At 42.5% G+C, this 18,837-nt stretch overlaps 1 pseudogene; it reads left to right on the forward strand.

Annotated features, from left to right (window-relative positions):
* Positions 1 to 11,404: 11,404 nt before the first annotated feature.
* Positions 11,405 to 18,770, forward strand: LOC135519779 (uncharacterized; annotated as a pseudogene).
* Positions 18,771 to 18,837: the final 67 nt, after the last annotated feature.

Consider the following 18,837-nt stretch of genomic DNA (forward strand, 5'->3'; position numbering starts at 1 on the left):
TCAACCGATGAATACAATTACAAAAGGGAGACGGTAACATTTGTAAAGCCACTGAGGAGTAGATTAGTCTGTCAGAGGGAAATTGTGAGTGTTGAGCAGCATTGCTGCGCGGTGTATTTCTGCACTCACCAGGATGTCCATATTGAGCAGCAGCTCCAGTGAAGTCTGAACCTGCCACCAAGACAAACAACTCAACAGCCAGACTGCAGATGTCTTTGTTAGGGATTCACTCAACCGTACACAGGACAATTAAGTCTCACTAACAAAGCTAGGATGGGAATCAAGCCGAGTGGCAATTTGGATAATGCTCCATTTTAAGATCATTTTCAATTGAGCCACAGTGAATGTGATCTCCACTAAGGCAGAAACATTGCCTTTAAAACGTGCATTGTGGGCAAAGCTCAATCAGACTGAATCCCGGCCTTAGTGGTCAATTCAGCAAGGGACACTGCATAAATAGTGCTGTGTAAAATTACCATAACATTCTCTACAGCCAGTTTGTGAAAATAATACAGAATGTTTGAATCAATGACTCACCATTCACAGTAGTTGGTGCGATGCCGAGGACAGGGCAATCTGAAATAGCAGAACAGGGCTGATTAGCCGACATGCAACAATTGACAGACGGATCACATATGGAAATGTTTTTTTTTGGTGCTAGATTTTTAATATAGGCTACTGGTAACTTCCTATAGCCCCCTGGGTTTATAGACACCCAGAACCATCAATTTGTTCACTCTACCCACTCGCATTTAGTTCACGTTGTACTATTGCGGGCCATCACAGAGACACTCACTGGCTTGTTCATAGTTGGTAATGGCTGTGCTGTTGGCCTCCAGGGCAGGCTGGATGCTCTCTGAGACGTTTCTGCACAGCGTGTAATAATAATCCAGACTACAAATGGTGCACCTCCCAGAAGGAGGATAGGGGGTGGAAGTGCATTGCTGGAAAGGACCTGGCATCGTCAGCAGATTCTGGTTCAGGTCACCATTATGATCAAAACATTTCGTCACCTCTGGGCACTTTGTGTCATTACACCGGAAACACATGTCCTTCATTGCAACTGAGAGAAACAGTGAGATGTATTCACACAAACAGGCAGAGGAGGATTACACTGTTGGCCAGAACAGACAACTCATCACATCGGCCATCCAGTGGAATAGAGACAAAAGGATACAAGTATCATGGGTCAACTTTGGTTTTAAATCACACATACACATTAGATTATTCAATGTAAAGATCATTCTATAGCTGGGGGGGGGGGGGCATTAATACTGATGAATAATAGTGTGTTAACATAGCTACCTTTTTACGAATCCAACCTGTGAAATAATGGACCAGGAATATTAGTCGAACTCAAAACACTACAAATTCCTGCAATAATTTGTCATGACATCTCTTCGAGTATGAGTTTTAGGACATTCTTAACTTGAATGAAATTCCTAACAGGAAAGAAGGAATAACGCTCTTCCTTCCTGTTTTTACTGACATTTTGCAGTTGAAGGACAGCATGACATACTATAATAATTTCAGTCTAGCAAGGAACACAACAAACAGCATGACGGTCTCCGTTTGTCTGCGGCGTAGGATCGCTGCAGGCTACCTGCTAGAATTCTCCCCCCTCCCTTCTAATTTCCTTAATTTTGTGGCTAGAGTCAAATACTTTCTATAGCTCAAACTTCACCGCAGGATAGGCAACCGAAATTAATAAATGTGTTATATTAAAGAGGGAGTAAAATGTTGGCAAGTAACAAACATTTCAGAACAACTATGGCTGAATTATTATCCTTACACTTTAAAAAAAATACTAGTCGAATAAGCCATTGGAGAGATGGCGAATTTTGGCAAAGTGATTTTGGGTTCGCCCAGGGCGCCATACAAGCTAGAACAGCTACATACATTTGAAACAAATAGTCAAACCGAAAACTGCAGACAAAAATGCTATCTTCCACTAAGATCAGTGGGTTAAACTGACAACGGAGTGAAGAGTAGAAAGGGGGGCAGGGGGGGGAGATTCTCAGGACAACACCGGGACATGTGGTTCGAAGCATTCTAGTATATAGCTGCAGGTTGGCATTTATTGTCATGAATCTTACCTTGGAGGCAGAGACGTCAGCCACAAAGTCATAAAATCGGATTTTAAACCTAGCTTCATCCACACTGCTAACCCTAATGCCTACCTCGAACGTTAAAATACCAAAAACCGCTGGCCCAGAGAAGAAATCGCTCAGTTCTGCATATGTAGCGGATGTGCGTTTCAATCGGTGACGTCACCGAGACCTTGAAGTAGTGGTTCTGAGACCTTGAAGTAGTGGTTCCCTTTGCTCTGCGAGGGCCGCGGCTTTTGTGGAGCGATGGGTAACGATGCTTCGTGGGTGACTGTTGTTGATGTGTGCAGAGGGTCCCTGGTTCGCAGTGGCGTGCCGTGGGCCTGGGCCTTCAGTGAGGTCCTACACAGTCCCACCCGAATGAATCCACCTCTTATTACCATCATTATGATGCCATGGCTCTAGACACTATACATTTAGACAGAAACGCAGTATAACCAGGCGTTGCGTCACCTTGAAATTGACATTTTTATTCATAGAATTGCAGGGGAAGAGTACAATACAGTACAGTTCAACTAATAGGCAAGAACATAGTCGAGTGCAACAGAGTTATATTAATATTATTCTTCTATCCATTTCTGGTCCACAAACTTTGAGCTTTAAGTCACAAAAAAAATCAAATACAGTGTGTTCACTAAACAGCGCATTGTCGCACCCAAAGCAGTTTCACCGTGATGATAAATACAATTATTCACTGAAAATAAAAGAAAGAAATCAAATAATTTGCAACATAGGCTATTTGCCATTTTATTTTGTTAATATATAGGCTATTTAATATTAACGAAATAAAATGCGAAACATACATACACATTTAATAAAAAATAAAATGCATTGTATGCCTACTCACCAAAGACTGATTATTTGAACACAAAATCCATCCTCCTTTCTTTCCTCAATAAGACATCAATGTCTCTGTTGTACAGTCTATCTGTGCGTTTTAGTTCCAATAAGTCCTTTTCTATCGACATGGAGGCTAATGCTGAAAGCCGAGTCTGTCCAGTAGCATTTCTGGAATACGTATTGATTCGCTTTAAGGCCGAGAATGACCGCTCGACAGAAGCCGTGGACACAGGGATAGTCACTGTCACACATGCCAATGTGTAAAGTTGCCCCATGTCCTCATTCAGATTTCAGAAATCAGTCATAGCAGACATTACAGTCAGTTCTGTTTTTAGCTTGGATAGGTTGAACAGCGTGCCGTGACTCTCTGTTAAGCTGGAGAAGGCTGTTTGCGGGAATTTATTTCCGGTAGGTCTGAAAGTGCTGGGAGTCCAGGAGGGAGAGAAACTCATTTTTCGTGGTCTTGAAACCTGTTTCGTATCTGGCAAAAATGTTGTGTCCAGAATATTGCTGTGGAGTTGTTGGTAGTATATGCGAGGGTCTCCTTGTGCTGAGCCTCTGCGTGCGCTGGGTGAATTTGAGATGCGCTTTGTGTCATCGTAGATTTGACTGAACCTGCGCCTCTCTCTCGCTCAATTGTAATAATAGGCATTCTCAGCAGTACAGTTTGCAGTGCTTCTCGGAGCCTGTGAGCCATTGATAGCGCTCGTAGTTGGAACTTTGAAAGTGGCGAACGAACCCCTTTCCCGCTTGTGACAGGCTATGTAGCGTTGGGCGACCTCTCCATACAATGTCTAACTTTTCTTGAAAAGTTCGTCTTGAGAATGGCAAATCTCAACCTGGGGCTGGAGGCTGGAAGCACTGCAACCAAGAGGAACGCTATGCAATGAAGAGTATAACTCTTACTCTGGGGAATAATTTAATACATATTTGTGGGAATATATATTCTGATGATGTTTAGGCCAGCAGAGAAGGACTTGCTGGCCCTGACGGCCCACCACTGCAGGTTCGCGCCCGGATATGGGCGAGGGGACTGTCTGAAGTTATACTGTTACACATACAGGGCAAGATTCATGACAAACGGCAACCTGCTCCCTGTCCTGACGCGTAGACTCTGAAACCGCAACAAGGTTATCGAGTTGGGTCAGACGATCGTCTGGTCAAAAACAATCTAGAGGCTATCAGAACAGTACGATATATCCAAATAAATATGGTTCTGATATTTCCGTTTATATTCCATGTAAAATAAGATAATATAGTCTACGTCTACAAGCGTGGCCGATACAATTCCATAACAAGGTCTAGAAACACCATGAAAGACAGCGGTAACAACATTCAACGACCCAACCGATACAATGAAAATAAAAACTCACCTGGCGGTTGTATCCTTTGGTACCGGCCCAGTATTTTCTGGCTACTGTTATCTACCGGTGCGTGCAGCCCTACTTCCTACCCTCTCCGCCTCTAGCCTACTTCAAATTACATGCTGAACAGACAGCAAGCGTGCTTTTTTGTCCACCCTGGTGTCTGGACGGTCTGAAGTTATACTGTTACACATACAGGGCAAGATTCATGACAAACGGCAACCTGCTCCCTATGACGCGTAGACTCTGAAACAGCAGTCTGGTGTCAGACACGCTCAGGACATGCAGGTTGACATATAAAACACACTCTGAACCACCTATATTAATTTGGGGACAGATCGAAAATAATTAAACATTTATGGCAATAGCTAGCTTTCTGTTGCTAGCCAATTTGTCCTGGGATATAAACATTGGGTTGTTATTTTACCTGAAATGCACAAGGTCTTCTATTCCAACAATTAATCCACAGATAAAAGGGTAATGTTAAACAGAGTTCATTACTAGCAATCCCTCCTCATTCAGGCTTCTTCTTTGGACTACTACTGCTACTGCTACTGCTACTGCTACTACTACTACTACTACTACTACTACTACTGCTACTGCTACTGCTACTACTACTACTACTACTACTAATAATAATAATAATCCAGGATTTGTTTCAGCCTGTGTTCGTTTGCGTTTCATAGCACCACACGCTCCAGGATGAGATCTAACAAGATATGCGACAGCGCAGAAGCTGCATAGCTCAGGACTCCTGGCAGTTAGTTTGAGCTTCTTTGGTTCTGCTTCCACCTTCTGGTCAGTCGCAGAAGCTACATAGCTCAGGACTCCTGGCAGTTAGTTTGAGCTTCTTTGGTTCTGCTTCCACCTTCTGGTCAGTCGAGCGTTGGAAATGTAAACTGATGTCTTGGCTCTTTCTGGCCCTGGCTTTGGCTGCAAGTGGTGAGTTGTCCTGTCATGCCATTGCTGCAGTCTCTGTAGCACCACTTATTTAGCTACATTGTATGGATACTCAACTATTGTTGTCCATGTTCAGAAGCAGGCTACTGCACCTTGCATGTAGCTTGGTAGCCGTAGCGTTTCTGCTTTACATTACATTTACATTTAAGTCATTTAGCAGACGCTCTTATCCAGAGCGACTTACAAATTGGTGAAGTACAGGCTTGTTTGGATGGGCATAGGGGAAGAGCGTGCACATGCCATGGCCAGCATGGAGCAACACATGCTCCCCCACCCACACACACACACACACACACCACAAACCAAAGAACAGTATCAGGAAAAATGATAGAGGTCAGCTCATTTGGCAAGAACAAAGTGACGATGCACCAGCAGCTTTCAAAAGAACGACCCCACAGCCCAGAAATAGTCCCTGTTAAATCCCAACTGGAACAACCAAAGAGCAAAGCCTTCTGGGAACATTTCCTTCACACTCTACTCCTAATGGTAACGTTGGCAGCATTCCAATATGATCCTACACCACTGCCTTACTTGGACCCTTAGTGATTAACATAGCACTTCAAAACACCTTGTTGACACACGGTATACTTAACCCTTTTTCCTGTCCTAGCATTTTGGGACACTCAAGGAACTGGAGAAATAGACGCTTGAGGGAATGTGGTCCATAAAACATTGCTGGAACAGTCTGGTTCTGGGGGTGTCATCTCTGACTTACCCTACGTCATAAGAGAAGGGATATTATATTGTCCGGACACCACTTAGGAGTGTGACTAATATTAGCACGCAACTCTTAAGTCACTCTTATCCAAACAAACAGTCGGAGTCGTAGGGCCACTTAGCCAGCAACTCATCATGCATGACAATGCCAAATAAGTCTTTAAAGTAGTAACAAGCTGGTAAATGTGCTGCAGGTACTGTTCCTTTTCCTAATGAGTGTCATCATTACTGCTAATTAGAGATGCATCCTGGGGGATTGCAGTGAGCTGGCTTGTTGTTTATCAGACAGCCTGCTCAATGGGGAGGGTAGGCCACTGTATCTGCTGCTAGGTTTAGGAACAGAACCTTACAACTGGCCTCTCCGTGTGGTAACCTACAGTACCATAGTCTGCTGTGTGTCTAGCCATATGTAACAGTGAGGCAGGGGAAGTACTATTGTGTTAAAGTTGTTGGTACACCTAATGTCCAGTCATGATGATTATATTTATGGGATCCTGAGTGGCTCAGAGGTCTAAGGCAGTGCATCGCAGTGCTAGAGGCGTCACTACAGACCCGGGTTTGATCCCAGGCTGTATCACAACCGGCCGTGATCGGGAGTCCCATAGGGCAGCGCACAATTGGCCGGGTTAGGGGAGGGTTTGTCTGGGGTACGCTGTCATTGTAAATGAGAATGTGTTCTTAACTGACTTGCCTAGTTAAATAAAGGTAAACAAATGTATATATTTGAGATAGGGGTTGGCTTTTATCATTGTTGTGTGCCCAGTTCATCTCAAATAATGCCATTGGCAAACTCAATAGAGGTCAAATTCAATTACTCACATTTCAGTAGTATACCCAGTAATATACAAACAAAATCATCCTAAAATCAAAGACTCCCCTCACTGTTTTAAGAAAATACATTGTGAACACTGACAGCCTATTGAATTTGGCTACTATGTGTTGATATTGAGCTGCTCAGATTTCACCCCAGCCCTATAGGGTAGTAATCTCCTTCTCCTATTGATGGTAGGCCATGGTAGATGTTTCTATAACGTATTGGTCTCATGCTGTGTACATAACAGTGTCACTATCTGGATCCGCTGTGTCTGTTGACCTTTCCATTGGTTGAGGTTCATCACCCACCACTCACCCACCACTCCTAAAGAGTTCCTCATAGATAGATGTTTTATGTAAGTTTCCAATCTCTATAAGTTTTTCTTTTTGTATACAGTAATGGTTGAGGCTCTGTCTGGGGGAATTCAACCCTCTGGCACATGATTCTGGATGGATCATCAACTAAAGGTAAGAGCATTGGACTAGTAACCGGAAGGCTGCAAGTTCAAGTCCCAGAGCTGACAAGGTAAAAATCTGTCGTTCTGCCCCTGAACAGGCAGTTAAGCCACTGTTCCTAGGCCGTCATTGAAAATAAGAATTTGTTCTTAACTGACTTGCCTAGTTAAATAAAGGTGTATATATATATTTTTTTTAAAAAGTCAATTTCAGGACCAGTTTATAAAGTCAACATTTTCAGCCTGTGTCATATTTCTAACAAGGAAATTGTTAGTTAATGCAGTGTGGAACATTTGATCTCTTTGTTATTAATATGCCATTGTGTTCATATTGTTATGTAATGTTTAGTCAAATATGGCCATGGCTGTTTCCCAAACTCCAGTCATCCTGTGTCTTTTGGCCTGCCACACTGTTACAGGGAAAGATGGTAGCATTACTTATATTACTGTGAGGCTACTTGATTGAATATAGGGCCTAGTCATTCTGACGTTCCCATCCATTGCCCAATCTCTTCATCTTCAGAAATACAAATATTTGTTTACCTGCATCTCACTCTTATGGTCATTTGTGCAAACATTCCACTACCTCACTGAATGTAGAGAAGCAATGATTGGAGAGAGCTTCTGCCCTATGTCGTCTTTGATAATCACAAAGATATGAAACAGGACGAAACCTCACTACAAGGTTGTTGTTTTACCATGTACAAAGTTGATATGATGCCATAGGGTAATCCCAAGGATTTAAACTTCCATGAAGGTTAGTTAAAGGTCAATGTGTGGAATGGACGTACAATAACAAGATCCACAGGGCCTTGATGGGTGTGCCCACTCACAGATATGCTCCCGAGTGGTGCAGTGGTCTAAGGCATTGCATCCCAATGCAAGAGGTGTCAGGCTGCATCACACCTGGCTGTTATTGGGAGTCCCATAGGGCGGTGCACAATTGGCCCAGCATCGTCCATGTTTGGCCGTGGTATGCCGTCATTGTAAATAAGAATTTGTTCTTGACTGACTTACCTAGTTAAATAAAGGTGACATTTAAACATTTAAAAATATATATATATATACAAATATCATGTCTCTCATGTTTGAGTAGGTACAAGTTGCAACTAATCACTGGTTCAGGGTTTGATGTTTTCATGTTAACGTGTATTTGAAAGTTCACCTGTGTTTGAGTCATTTGAAAAGATTATGTAAAAGAGATTTTAAGCCTTTTTCCAAGACATAAAACATTTCTTCTCTGAGAGTGTATTTCTCTCTGATATACAGTCGTGGCCAAAAGTTTTGAGAATGACACAAATATTCATTTTCACAGTCTCCTGCCTCAGTTTGTATGATAGCAATTTGCATATCCTCCAGAATGTTATGAAGAGTGATCAGATGAATTGCAAATAATTGCAATGTCCCTCTTTGCCATGCAAATGAACTGAATTCCCCCAAAAAAATTCCACTGCATTTCAGCACTGCCACAAAAGGACCAGCTGACATCATGTCAGTGATTCTCTCATTAACACAGCTGTGAGTGTTGACGAGGACAAGGCTGGAGATCACTCTGTCATGCTGATTGAGTTCGAATAACATACTGGAAGCTTCAAAAGGAGGGTGGTGCTTGGAATCATTGTTCTTCCTCTGTCAACCATGGTTACCTGCAAGGAAACATGTGCCGTCATCATTGCTTTGCACAAAAATGGCTTCACATGCAAGGATATTGCTCCCAGTAAGATTGCACCTAAATCCACCATTTACCAGATCATCAAGAACTTCAAGGAGAGCGGTTCAATTGTTGTGAAGAAGGCTTCAGGACGCACAAGAAAGTCCAGCAAGCGCCAGGACCGTCTCCTAAAGTTGATTCAGCTGCGGGATCGGGGCACCACCAGTACAGAGCTTGCTCAGGAATGGCAGCAGGCAGGTGTGAGTGCATCTGCACGCACAGTGAGGTGAAGACTTTTGGAGGATGGCCTGGTGTCAAGAAGGGCAGCAAAGAAGCCACTTCTCTCCAGGAAAAACATCAGATATTCTGATATTCTGAAAAAGGTACAGGGATTGGACTGCTGAGGACTGGGGTAAAGTCATTTTCTCTGATGAATCCCCTTTCCAATTGTTTGGGGCATCCGGAAAAAAGCTTGTCCGGAGAAGACAAGGTGAGCACTACCATCAGTCCTGTGTCATGCCAACAGTAAAGCATCCTGAGACCATTCATGTGTGGGATTGCTTCTCAGCCAAGGGAGTGGGCTCACTCACAATTTTACCTAAGAACACAGCCATGAATAAAGAATGGTACCAACACATCCTCCGAGAGCAACTTCTCCCAAACATCCAGGAACAGTTTGGTGACGAACAATGCCTTTTCCAGCATGATGGAGCACCTTGCCATAAGGCAAAAGTGATAACTAAGTGGCTCTGGGAACAAAACATCAATATTTTGGGTCCATGGCCAGGATACTTCCCAGACCTTAATCCCATTGAGAACTTGTGGTCAATCCTCAAGAGGCGGGTGTACAAACAAAACCCCACAAATTCTGACAAACTCCAAGCATTGATTATGCAAGAATGGGCTGCCATCAGTCAGGATGTGGCCCAGAAGTTAATTGACAGCAAGCCAGGGCAGATTGCAGAGGTCTTGAAAAAGAAGGGTCAACACTGCAAGTATTGACTCTTTGCATCAACTTCATGTAATTGTCAATAAAAGCCTTTGACACTTATGAAATGCTTGTAAGTATACTTCAGTATTCTATAGTAACATCTGACAAACATTTCTAGACACTGAAGCAGCAAACTTTGTGGAAATTAATATTTGTCTCATTCTCAAAACTTTTGGCCACGACTGTAGTATGATAATGATTATCTTTGACATAAAACGACTGTGAACTAAGGCCTGATTACTGTAACATGGCCAACATATCATTCCCACACACAATACTCTGGCTTGTATGAGACACACACACAGAGCGTATGCACCTGGTGTGACACCTGTACAGTTAACCTCCCGGGAGGGAGGGAGGGAGAGAGGACACATACACTCTTCTCCTGCTAAACATACTGCTGTTACATACTCTACTCCACATCCAAAAAGAAAACACAATTCAGTAAGTACATTTATCTTTGGTTTGGTTGTGGTTAGAACTGTGTTGGTTGTGAGAACTGTGTTGGTTGTGGCCTCCATAATGGTTAGAACTGTGTTGGTTGTGGCCTCCATAATGGTTAGAACTGTGTTGGTTGTGTGTTGTTGCTCTGTTAATTGCATCATTATCTAATGATTGACAGTGTGTTGATTTTTACATTTTGAAGTAAACAATGATCTGTCTCACAGAATAATACTTATAATACTTTTAAAAAACATTTTCAATCTATGAATAGTTAATCTGTGAAAAATGCATCACTAATGTGCAAGGACAGAGTATTAACAATTGACTAATGAACTAATTCAAATGAATAAGATATTCAGAATAGACAGGACCGTATTTAAAGGAGACCAATATTTGTAACCAATGTATATTCATTTAGTGAAATAATTCCGTGATTGGTAATTATGACCATAAACCCCAGAATCACCACGCTCAGACAGGCAGATTGCATGACACACCTCAAGGCCAAACCCAAATGAGAAGTCAAATCTTCGGAAGCCATGCAAATGACTTAGAGAGGAAAGTCTTTTACAGAAGCTGTGATAGGAAAGCAGTGGTTTTGAAAGAGAGACATAGAGAGGGTGGAGGGAGGGGAGGAAAAGAGTACTGTAGAAAGGCAAATGATAACCAAGAGAAAGATAGAGAGATGGAGAAAGAGCGTGACATAACATCAATTAAAGTACATGTTTTTCTCAGCATGTTCTCCTTTACCCCCAGTGGACTTACTCCATGGGGCAGGTAACTAGGTGGGTAACTAGGGCGGTAGCTAGGCAGCTGTGAGCTCACAGCCTCAGAGGAGGAAGCCTTAAAGAATATACCCCAGTATCCCTGAGACCTGGCTCACATGGAGACACGTTGTCCAACTGACAATTTTTCAGACAATAAAAGTTGTCTTTTACTGAGAACAAAGGGATGCACAATAGATAGAAACAATATTAGAATTACGTTTAGCGAAAGGTGGGAAATTAGAATGATTCCACTCTCTCCTCACCTCCCTCCCTGCTGAGGAAACAGACACAAACATGGAATCTGCTTCCCGCTTCTATTTCCAGCCCAATAGCACCATGAAATACCCTGACTCTGACTGTGAATGGGTACCTCAACATTCATCTTCATTTACATAGCTAGATATATTCAAAATATGCAAATACACTGACAGTACTCTAGTTATTCACCAGGAGTGTTGCAAACAATTATTTACATAATGGGGATTGTATCCATTTTAGACACAAATGCCATATTTGGTCTTGTTTTATGTAAAGTTATACAGTGTTTTTTTATTTATTTAAAATAATTTTTAATTGTTACCCCTTTTCTCCCCAATTTCGTGGTATCCAATTGTTTAGTAGCTACTATCTTGTCTCATCGCTACAACTCCCGTACGGGCTCGGGAGAGACGAAGGTTGAAAGTCATGCGTCCTCCGATACACAACCCAACCAAGCTGCACTGCTTCTTAACACAGCGCCATCCACACCAATGTGTCGGAGGAAACACGTTGGTACCTTGAGCATGAGCGAGTGCTTAGTCACAGAAATATGATAAACAAACAAGGGAGGAGAGTTCAGAACAGATGTTGGATGACTTACTAAACACGGTACTGAATAGCCAGTAGGGTATTTTACTTAACTCTGACCTAACTCTGACCCTTTCCTATCCAGACTAGGCTCACTGGCATGTTTCTATGACGACGCCCCAACCCTAAACTCCTCCTTGAGCTGGCTCCTCCTCTCTCAACTTGATGACTGCAACAAGGTATCCCCCAGTCTTGCTCTCTCTCTCTCTCTCTCTCTCTCTCTCTCTCTCACTATTTCCAAAGTTGTTGTTGTTTATATTCTTTATAACTCAGGAATCACTAAAGTTGGGATTTTACAATTATGGGAATAATTTGTGGTGTTTATTTTTAACCCTCCTCTTCCTCTCCCCTCCTCCTCCTTCCAGCTGAAGAAGAAGCTCGTCAACACTGTGATGTCATCATCTGTGGATGATTCCAGTCCTGAGTTGCTGCGTGTGCTGGGTCCCGGTGTTACGCTGCTTTCCCCTTTCCATCTCTCCCAGTTCTCCCCCGACGCCCTCAAGGACCCCCTGATGTCACTGGGGTCTGACCCAGGCCAAAACACTGGCCAATAAACTACTGCAGGGGAAGCAGGTGAGAGAGGTGTTACGCTTATCAATATGCCTTTGTCTCAGTCAGTACTATTAACACTCTCATTTCTGTATCTCTTCCTTCTTCCCTTCCTTCCTTCCTTCCTTCCTTCCCTCCCATACATTAAATAAATATTTTTCAATTGTGGGATAATAAATTAAGAATCAATCAGTAGGTGTCTGTGGAAAAATTGCTCTTTTGGGGGTGGGGGGCCCCAACACAGATGCACACTTACATTCTCTCTCTCTCTCTCTTTCTCTCTCTCTTTCTCTCTTTCTCTCTCTCAGGGCTGAGAAGATAGCCAGTCTACCTGCCTCTGTATGTGCTGTGCTCATGAAGAAGATGAAAGAGGCCAACCTGAGTTCTTTGCCTCTCGCTCTCGCCCCACACTGACCAACAGAGCTCTGAACTGCCTGGTAAACACACAACCCTACAGATGTAGGATCTTCATTTGGTCACTCTATTGTTGCTGAGACCGTAGGAATGCAAACTTGTAGTCTATTCAAGGTTTAAAAGGACTTCTAAATTGTATCATTTCTACTTTAAAATGTCAGACTTGATTTGCCATAACAATGTTTTTTATCAACCCCAACAACAAAAGATTCCATTGATTATAATCCAAAAAATAAATCACATTTCCTGTTGCTGCATGATTATTTTCCTACTGTAGCAGACTGGCTCAAATTAAGATCCTACATGTGTAGCTTCATGTCCACATCCCACTTCAATCCTAATCCTAACCCTCGGTTCATGTCGACATCCCAGTTCAATCCTAACCCTCGGTTCATGTCCACATCCCAGTTCAATCCTAACCCTAGCTTCATGTCCACAACCTAGTTCAACCTTAACCCTAGCCTCAACCCCAACCCTAACCCTAATCTTCAGTGTAAATCACAAACACACACACACAGACAAACATATGGCAATGAGTGACAGAGCCCTGTGTCCCCAGGGGAGGAACATGTCAAAGTCTTCCAGTGAGGAGGTGTTGAGTCTGGGGTCGCTGCTGTGTGAGCTGGCTCCCTCTCAGATGTCCCTCCTGGCCCCTGGGGTCCTCAACTCCACCGTGCAGGCCCTGGCCTCCTGAAAACAGATTCCAAGAAATGAAGAGCGACACCACGGCTGTCTTTTAGGCTTTTATGTTGATCTGCAATAGTATTGTGAAAAGACAGGACAGGAACACATCAGTCTTCAATGCACCATCTGAATTATTGTTTTTTCTCTCTGTGTTTTCTCGAACTCACACAATCACACTCATACATAAAGCCATAATGTATAAAATAATAACCCGTCCTTAATACAAAGAATGTATAATTTTCATTCTTAGACAATAGAACCATACCTGCAATAGTATTGTGAAAAGACAGGACAGGAACACATCAGTCTCCAATGCACCATCTGACAAGTTGTTCTACACAGGAGCATGAAGAAAGGTAAAACACGTATCCTGTCTCACATCTCCAATACATTTCTAGATGCTTTCAGTGTTGACAGTACCAAAATACAACAACTCATGTACAAAAACACTGCAACATAAACAAGTTAAAACGTGAAATCGCTGAAATCGCTCCCTTATAACAATATCTACAGCATTAACATTGGAATGTTTAATTTATTTTACGTTATGGACTTCACAAAGGAGTAATGTGCAACAGATAGCTTTCTCTCTGTGTTTTCTCGGACTGAGGAGAACGGGAGTAACGGGTAGTACCAGGGTGTTAGTAGGTGACACAAGCACCCAGATGAAATAAAATACATTTAATGAAACAAAACCCGAAGATGTTAACATCATTCAGCTACTGTAGCTGCCTACCTAACATCAACAGGCAGCACCAGCAGAGCAACAATTAAAAAATAGACACCAAAAGTAAAGTTCCTGGCGATCATAGCGATCTGACTCCCCCTTCTGTCTGAACTTGGAATATTCCTGTTTGCGGGCTTTGGCCACTGACCTGGTTGTTCTGTTCTGTGTTGTGTACTATCCTAATCATTTGAAGTTTGATGGAATAACCATTTTAACTCTACTACATTTGCGTGAGCTTGTTTTATAATGTGTTATATACAGTGCCTTGCGAAAGTATTTGCCCCCCTTGAACTTTGCGTCCTTTTGCCACATTTCAGGCTTCAAACATAAAGATATAAAACTGTATTTTTTTGTGAAGAATCAACAACAAGTGGGACACAATCATGAAGTGGAACGACATTTATTGGATATTTCAAACTTTTTTAACAAATCAAAAACTGAAAAATTGGGCGTGCAAAATTATTCAGCCCCTTTACTTTCAGTGCTGCAAACTCTCTCCAGAAGTTCAGTGAGGATCTCTGAATGATCCAATGTTGACCTAAATGACTAATGATGATAAATACAATCCACCTGTGTGTAATCAAGTCTCCGTATAAATGCACCTGCACTGTGATAGTCTCAGAGGTCCGTTAAAAGCTCAGAGAGCATCATGAAGAACAAGGAACACACCAGGCAGGTCCGAGATACTGTTGTGAAGAAGTTTAAAGCTGGATTTGGATACAAAAAGATTTCCCAAGCTTTAAACATCCCAAGGAGCACTGTGCAAGCGATAATATTGAAATGGAAGGAGTATCAGACCACTGCAAATCTACCAAGACCTGGCCATCCCTCTAAACTTTCAGCTCATACAAGGAGAAGACTGATCAGAGATGCAGCCAAGAGGCCCATGATCACTCTGGATGAACTGCAGAGATCTACAGCTGAGGTGGGAGACTCTGTCCATAGGACAACAATCAGTCGTATATTGCACAAATCTGGCCTTTATGGAAGAGTGGCAAGAAGAAAGCCATTTCTTAAAGATATCCATAAAAAGTGTTGTTTAAAGTTTGCCACAAGCCACCTGGGAGACACACCAAACATGTGGAAGAAGGTGCTCTGGTCAGATGAAACCAAAATTGAACTTTTTGGCAACAATGCAAAACGTTATGTTTGGCGTAAAAGCAACACAGCTCATCACCCTGACCACACCATCCCCACTGTCAAACATGGTGGTGGCAGCATCATGGTTTGGGCCTGCTTTTCTTCAGCAGGGACAGGGAAGATGGTTAAAATTGATGGGAAGATGGATGGAGCCAAATACAGGACCATTCTGGAAGAAAACCTGATGGAGTCTGCAAAAGGCCTGAGACTGGGACGGAGATTTGTCTTCCAACAAGACAATGATCCAAAACATAAAGCAAAATCTACAATGGCATGGTTAAAAAATAAACATATCCAGGTGTTAGAATAGCCAAGTCAAAGTCCAGACCTGAATCCAATCGAGAATCTGTGGAAAGAACTGAAAACTGCTGTTCACAAATACTCTCCATCCAACCTCACTGAGCTCGAGCTGTTTTGCAAGGAGGAATGGGAAAAAATTTCAGTCTCTCGATGTGCAAAACTGATAGAGACATACCCCAAGCGACTTACAGCTGTAATCGCAGCAAAAGGTGGCGCTACAAAGTATTAACTTAAGGGGGCTGAATAATTTTGCACGCCCAATTTTTCAGTTTTTGATTTGTTAAAAAAGTTTGAAATATCCAATAAATGTCGTTCCACTTCATGATTGTGTCCCACTTGTTGTTGATTCTTCACAAAAAAATACAGTTTTATATCTTTATGTTTGAAGCCTGAAATGTGGCAAAAGGTCGCAAAGTTCAAGGGGGCCGAATACTTTCGCAAGGCACTGTATCACTATAGGGAGGCAGTACAGTCGGTGGGCGAGGTGCAGTGCCCCCTGGCAGTAACAGAGCTTCTGAAGCAGCGTGCGGTGGCTGTGTTTGGAGAAACACAGGGATGGACCGAGGCTCTGGTCAACTCTCTGGGCAACATCATGGGTCAGATACATTCCTCTGTTCCCCTCTTTCTCTCTCTCATACACTATTGTTCTCACTTATTTTGTGAAATACATTTTAAAATGTAAGCCATTTCTCCTCTCTCTTTCTCTCTCTGCTTTATCTCACTTTTCTCCAGCTGGTTTGAGTTTGTCAGAGTTTCTTTCTCTCAGTCCCTCTGCCTTCTCCTTCCTCAGTCCGACCAGCGTTCCCCTCATCCCCCCAGACCGCCTCGCTGTGAGTACACTCTCTCCCTGCCTCCCTCTATCAATTTCAAATTAAGGGTTTTATTGGCATGGGAAACATGTTTACATTGACAAAGCAGGTGAAATAGATAAACAATAGTGAAATAAACAGTGAACATTACACTTACAAAAATTCCAAAAGAATAAAGACATTTCAAATGTCATATGTCTATATACAGTGTTGTAATGATATGCCAATAGTTAAAGTACAAAAGGGAAAATAAATAAATATGGGTTGTATTGACAATGGTGTTTGTTCTTCACTGGTTGCCCTTTTCTTGTGACAACAGGTCACACATCTTGCTGCTGTGATGCTGTGATGGTATTTCACCCAGTAGATATGGGAGTTTATCAAAATTGGGTTTGTTTTCGAATTCTTCGTGGATCTGTGTAATCTGAGGGAAATGTGTGTCTCTAGTATGGTCATATATTTGGCAGGAGGTTAGGAAGTGCAACTCAGTTTCCACCTCATTTTATGGGCAGTGAGCACATAGCCTGTCTTCTCTTGAGAGCCAGGTCTGCCTACGGTGGCCTTTCTCAATAGCAAGGCTATGCTCACTGAGTCTGTACCTGTACATAGTCAAGGATTTCCTTAATTTACCTCACGGTGGTCAGGTATTCCGCCACTGTGTACTCTCTGTTTAGGGCCAAATAGCATTCTAGTTTTTTTGTTTTCTCATGATTTGGTTGGGTCTAATTGTGTTGCTGTCCTGGGGCTCTATGGGGTTTGTTTGTGAACAGAACTCCCAGAACCAGTTTGCTTAGGGGGCTCTTCTCTATCTCTGCTGTGTTCCACTGAGGTTTTCTAATTACTAGGTTTACGGAAGAAAAATAGGTGACTTTGGAACCCAGCACTCCATACTCTTCTGTATTCTGATCAGGCTCTTTCAACCAGCCAACTGAAGGCCCTGGGTCCTGACAATGCTGCCATGGCAACTAATGCACAGTGGGCAGTGCTGGGGGTGGCACAATGGGCCGCTCTTGGCAATGCTCTGGATGTGGCCTACGACCGAGTGGCCTACGACCGCGCAGAACCGACTACAAACCCACTCAGAAACCTGCCCCCACTCTCAGGTGAGTAGGAGAGAGGGGACTGGGAGGGGAAGAGATGAATTCTGCATTCATAACAAGTGGGAAACTCAGAAAATACTACTTGTAAAGCGTTCTAGTGCTTTGAACTAGTTGAGAATACCGATTGGCTAATGGTAAACAACTGAGTTCACAGATTTTTTATTTAGCTAAGTCAGTTAAGAACAAATTCTCATTTACAATGACGGCCTACCGGAGAACAGTGGGTTCACTGTTTTACCTGCCTTGTTCAGGGGCAGAACGACCTTGTCAGCTCGGGGATTTGATCCAGCAACCTTTCGGTTACTGGCCCAACGCTCTAACCAATAGGCTACCTGCCTTATTGACGAGTGGATATTTCCCAGTCTTATGCTGGTAATTACACCTTTACGAGAGGTTATGAACACAACATGAGTGAGAGATGGGTAGAGATAAAGGAATGCTCCTGTGGTCAGGTAAGAGGAAGAGTTGATTAGACTATGAGGAAGAAACTGAAATGAAGATGTATAGGCAGGAGAGAGAGAGAAGGTCAAGTGGTATAATGTATTTTTTTCTCCACCAGGAGCATCTATGCTGGGAACTCTGGGAGTTGGAGTCTTTATGCAGCCCTTGTTCCTACTGTTGGGGTTTGTCCTGTAGTGAAACTACACATCCAATAGACATGCATGACATATGGAACTACTCATGCATGTGTTGAACAAGAAGAGATTGTTAATATGGCATATTTTAACACATTTAACAGTAACAAATATAACTTTATATCCTGCTTCTTTAAAAAACAACTATTCTAGATTAAGCCAGAGCAGGCCTTGAGCACATCAAAGCAGATACCTGTGACTATGTAAAAGCACTTAAGATATTTTTATTCTATTTGTTAAAGATATGTATATTTCTATATCTTTGTTGCAATGGTGGGTATCTTCCAGTAGGACAATGCTGGAACATCTTTTTTTTGTTTTACTGTAGTTCAACACGACCTTACATGTGAGTCGGTGTTCTGCATTGGTTGTTTTCTGAGAGTTGGGATCATAAGACTAGGATTATGGGTGCTAATCCAGTGCTGACAAGATAGGAAGTGGAAGACTGATTTAATAATAAAGATTATGAACCTACTATCACTTACTCTATGGATTGTTACGACTGACAGAAGTTCAAATGAGA

This window comes from Oncorhynchus masou, chromosome 29, assembly GCF_036934945.1.
Source record: "Oncorhynchus masou masou isolate Uvic2021 chromosome 29, UVic_Omas_1.1, whole genome shotgun sequence".
In the NCBI taxonomy this organism is placed as follows: Eukaryota; Metazoa; Chordata; class Actinopteri; order Salmoniformes; family Salmonidae; genus Oncorhynchus; species Oncorhynchus masou.